Raw genomic sequence first — 5,563 nt, 5'->3', positions numbered from 1 at the left:
CATTACAAAACAGGTACATATGGGAAAACACATTGGGTCATATGAAGAGAGGCTCAAATGTTTTCATAGTGAGGGTAATGCAAATGAAACCCAAAGCAGGATTATATTTAATGTCATTTGATAGGCAAATATGAGTGTCTATATTACCAAATGTTGAACTATCAATAGGACCTTTTAAACACTGCCGGTGCTGGGGCGCCTGGGTGGCTCAGTCGGTTAAGGTTTCGACTTCGGCTCAGGTCATGATTTCACAGTTTGTGAGTTCAAGCCCCACATCGGGCTCTGTGCTGACAGCTCAGAGCCTGGAGCCTGATTCAGATTCTGTGTTCCCCTCTCCCTCTGCCCCTCCCCTGTTCACACTCTGTCTCTCTCTCTCTCTCAAAAATAAATAAACATTAAAAAAAATTAAACACTGCTGGTGGAAGTATAAACTGGCACAACCACTCTGGAACACAGTTTGATATTACCCTGTAGAATTGACCATTCATATAACCTATAACCCCAGCAGTTTGACTCCTTTGTACACACCCAGGAGAAAACACTTGCACAAATTCACAAGAAGATACACAACAGAATGTTCATAGCAGCACCATTTATATAAGCACAAATCTGGGAAAGAACACCTGGGGGGAAAATACCTGCAAATTCTCATTAAGAAGAGAAAAACAATATAATTTGTTGAATAATAACACTGTGGAATAGTATACAGCTGTGAAAACTAACTACAGTCACATGCAGCAATTTGAGTGAATCCACTTAAGAATATTGACATTTTAGTCACTATCAATAAGTTAAGAAAGTATCTAATACTAAGCTTTATTATTTAGGTATGTTTAGTCTTAGCTGTGTGTGTGTGTGTGTGTGTGTGTGTGTGTGTGTGTGTGTGTGTGTGTCCACACTCTAGGATCTTGAATTTCACCACTGGAATAGCATCTTTGTGTGTCTTATGAAAGTTTCAAACTCCTAGAAGACCTTGTTAATGTGCACATGCCCCTGGGATGAAGAGCAACCAACACTTCTGGAAGGAAATGGCTTCATGACAGATGAGAGGGAGCAGTGTCTAGTGGGAATAAGGCAGGTAATCGTTTATTGGGATGTTCAGACCCTAGAACATTAGGGCAAGGCCAGTGAAAAGAAGTCGAAAGGCCTCACAATCAACCATTCTCTCCATTTTTGTTCTCTCAAAAGTTGCACTGGAACATGACTTTAAGAGGTGAACTTGGATATACTTCAACAGTTCAATCTCTCCCCACCAGGCTGAGCCAGGCCATTTCCCTTTTTTGGTGCTTAACCTAATTTGGAATCCTCCTTTACAAAATGCCTTTACCACCTGCCCGAGGTGAAAGGAACAAAGCTCACGCCAACTGACAGGAATGTTTTCTGCAAGGCTGAGTTAACAGGGCAACCTTACATTATCTTTTGCTGAGTAAGGAGATTTTTCCCAACAGTGAAGGCTGAGAATGTACTTTTCTTTATTCATTTAAATGAAACTCATGTTAAGTGGAGAGCAGCCAAAATTTCACACATTGGGGGTGATAGTGATGTTCTTATATCCTGAGGAGTGAAGGGATATACAGAAACAAAAGTGTGTTTTCTCTGTAGACCATCACTAGGAAACAACACAAATCCCTCAGTGAAATATTTTCCATGGAACAAATAATTTCCGTGTAATAACAACATGTTATTGGCTCTCGTTATTAGTCATTGTGGAACAAACCTCATAACTCTGCTGTAGTATTGCAACAATCTTTAGACTCCCATACCTAAAACATAACCTCCACTCTGTTACCAAGTTCATCTTCTCCCAACATCATCTACATATCTCTAAGGTTCAAATACTTCCAGGTACTCTTCAGCACCCACAGGATGAAGCTTGAAGTTAATTTGACATTGACATTCCACAGGCAAGCCCTGATTCACCTTTACAAACCAAAGCTCAGCTATTCTCTTCACAATTGTACTTCTACAGCCTGGCCTCTGTGGCTAGTGAGTTCTATTGACTGTTGCTGTTTGGTCAATTCTATAGCTTTACCATGTAGTTCCCTTGACTAATTATGTTCTTTCATAAATTTGTATCTACCCTTTATGTCTTCTTTTCCTCCCTAAAATCTTCCCAATTCCTTCAGCGTGTGCAACTTTGCCTGTCTGTACCTCTCTTGAATTATTTTGACCAAGAGAACCCCACCCACACTATAATACATCTTGATTTATTGTGTGTATCAATGTTCATTTCATTCAGTTAACTAGTGTGACTAAATTATTACTATCGCAAATTCAGTTTCTGAAGCTTTGGCTGACTTCTCTCTTCCCACCAAAAACTGGTACAATGGTCATGTTCAAGCTAATATTTAAAAATGATCTTGCATTAATTTAAACCAACAAGAAAAATAATGAAATGAAAATCATCTATGTTAGATACACTATAAAATTCATATTGACTGCAAGAAAGATGAACTATGGATGCAATTAAAAAAATCATTGATATTTTCAGCTTCAGGACAAGCAGCACAAAGGATGCCATAGTGTATTGAATAGATAGTTTCTATAAAAAGTTGTGTCTTCTCAAAACCTCAGTGTCTTTGCAGTCATAATTAGTTAACTTATGATGAGTTCAAACACTCATAGGACTCACTGCCATACAGTGGGTCCTAAATCCAATGATGGGTGTCCTTACAAGAGAAGATGACACACTAAGACACACGAATGAAAGAAAACCATGTGGCGATGGAGGCAGAAATTAAAATGATGCACCTACAAACAAGGAAGCCAAGGATTTCTGGGAGCTACCAGATGCTAGGAAGATGCAAAGAAAGATTCTTCACTAGAGCCTTCAGAGGGAGCATGGCCCTGCTGACATTTTAATTTCAGACTTCCAGCCTCCAAAACTGTAAGAGAATAAACTTCTGTATTTAAAGCCACCCAGTTTGTGGTAATTTGTTATGGCAGCCCTAGGACACTAATACAGATGGTGAGTGTTATATTAAGTGTCCTGAATGCGAGTGAGGCATATCATTCAGAATAGAGGTTTTAACACTAGCTGAAAAACAGTTCTGTCAGAGAAAATCTCTTTCTATAGAAAGCTTTAAAAATAGAATAGCTTCTCATTTTTCTGGGATGGTTTTGGTGTGATCCTACTTGAAAGGAGGTGAATGAACCAAGTAACCTTTGAAGATCTTCCTCAATCCTTTGATGCTAGAATTTTATGAACTCTGCTCACTTGATAATCTGGGCCAGCTTTAGTTATGCGTTTATATTTCCAGAACAGTTCTTCATCTCAAAACTTCTACTAGAGGCAAACAGATTCCTTCATGGTCCCGTCCTCCTCTTTCTACACATACGCACTAAAGTACAGCTATATCTTTGTTCATACTGATATATTTGTTCTTACTAATAGCCTTTAAGGATTTTCCTACATTCGTTTATTTGGTGCTTTCGTTCAAAATTTTAGCTGGTGTTGTTTGATAATGGTTGGTTTGGTTTGATTTGTTTCTTTCTTCCTTTTCAGACAATGGGATTTGAAGTGTTCCATCAGACTAGATAGTGGTAGTCTTAATGCGTTTAGGCTGCTATAACAAATTACCATAGACTGGGTGGCTTATCAATAACAGAAATGCATTCCTCACAGTTCTGGAGACTGGCCGTCTGACACCAGGGTGCCAGCACAGTTGGGTTCTGGTTGAGAACCATTTTCCTATTCTGTAGATGACTGTCTTGTTATATCCTGACATGTCAGAGAACGGAGAGAGTGGTAGCAAGCTTTCATGTTTGCTTTTTATAAGGCACTAATCCCATTTATGAAGGTTCTACCCTCATTACCTATTTACCTCCCAAAGGCCTTAAGTCCTAATACCATCACATGGGGGATTAGAATTCCCAAATATGAAGTTTGCATGGGCACAAACATTCATTCTATAATAATGGTATTTCTTAAAATTTCTGTGTTTATCATAACAAGGTAGGTAACAGTAATAAACAACCCAAAACTACAGTGGCTTAAAACAATTTTTTTCTCTAGTCACTTACCTATTATATCCATCCTTGGCTCAGTGGGAGTCTCTATAGCACATTTTACTCCTTCCAGAAGACAGACCAACGGAGCTCCAACATCTAGAATATCTTAGAAGTTGGAAGGAAATGTGGGGAATTGTGTACCGGTTCCCAAAGACTTCTATTTGCACATGAAATGTATCATTTGCTATCACATGTATCACAGTTTATTGGCCAGAGCAAATACCATGTCCATACATAATTTTAAAAGGGCAGGGAAATGCAATCCTACTGTGTCTTTAGGAGAACTGTAAATATTGGTAATCAGCATAAATGATGACCAACATTTCAAGCCACAATTCAGAATATTTGTTATTTAACTCTGTATACAGCATAATAGGTACTCAGCTATATAGGTATATCATCCTCCTACTCTTAAGCTAGAAAGAGCTAAGAAATTTGAGCTAAGAAAATGATTAAATTTCCTAGAGGGAAGAGTCACAGATATGGACAAGCATTTGAGCTGATCCTCCAAGGATGATGTAGGAATCTCAGGATGGAGATGGGGATGGAGAAAATTCTGGTTAGATTGGCAGAAAAAGTAGAGGTCCAAGTCTGGAGTCATGGAAGCGCCTGACTTCAAAAGAAAGCAACTAAAATAGTTGAGGCTCAGGAGGAGGAAATGGAAAAATTCAATGTGAGCAGAATATCTGAGTGCCTTACTGTCTTCTCTTTATCCTTCCAAACCTGCATATACCTCTATAAAAAGTCCCTACATGAGTTTCATTTGAACCCAGGGTGAATTTCTTTTCCTGATAAGATTTTAACTAATACAATCTATTTAATCCCAAGCTTTCCCCATAGTATAGAATTGATTAATTTGCATATTTTCCATAGGTGAAAGGTAAGGAAAGAGACAGAATCTTGTTGTACTTATCCAGCATGATTCATGTAGACCTTCGCGAGTTTCCAGGTAGATGACATTTGTCTCACCAATTATTATAATGTTTTCCTGATTTCAGTGTTACCGAAATATTGCTATCTTTCATCTCATGCTTTAAAAATGCATACAAACCCGAGATTTAAAATAAGACGAAAATTAAGAAGCTCATGCTTTCCTCATAAGTTTTCTCAAGAGAGAAAAAAAAGCTGTTTCCCTGGTGATGAGAACCCACCAAAAAGTTTATAAAGGAAACAAATTCCCCTCGGGCAGTAATCAGTGGTCAGACAGTATCTGACAAGCACAGCGGAATTTTAGCGATTGCTGTAGGGCTGTTCTTAGTTCTGGTCAATTCCTTTGCTAACTGGGATATGAAAAGAACCCAAGTGAAAATAGTCCAGAGGAAAAAAAAAATAAGCAAGATAATGTAAAACAAACTCATTATATCTGGAATATTAAGGCTTTTCCCTCGAAGATTTTCTTCTTTTTGCCCTGGAGCACTTGAAAGTTCTAAAGATCCATTTAATGTAAAGTCAAAATAATATTTTACATAATGCTTATTTTAGGTTTAAAGGCTTGCTACAGTGAAAATGGACCTATAGTGAACTTGAAGCAGCAAAATAAACTGCAGAAGCC

Source organism: Felis catus, chromosome D3 (assembly GCF_018350175.1).
Source record: "Felis catus isolate Fca126 chromosome D3, F.catus_Fca126_mat1.0, whole genome shotgun sequence".
In the NCBI taxonomy this organism is placed as follows: domain Eukaryota; kingdom Metazoa; phylum Chordata; class Mammalia; order Carnivora; family Felidae; genus Felis; species Felis catus.
Note: the sequence above shows the minus strand (reverse complement) of the source record.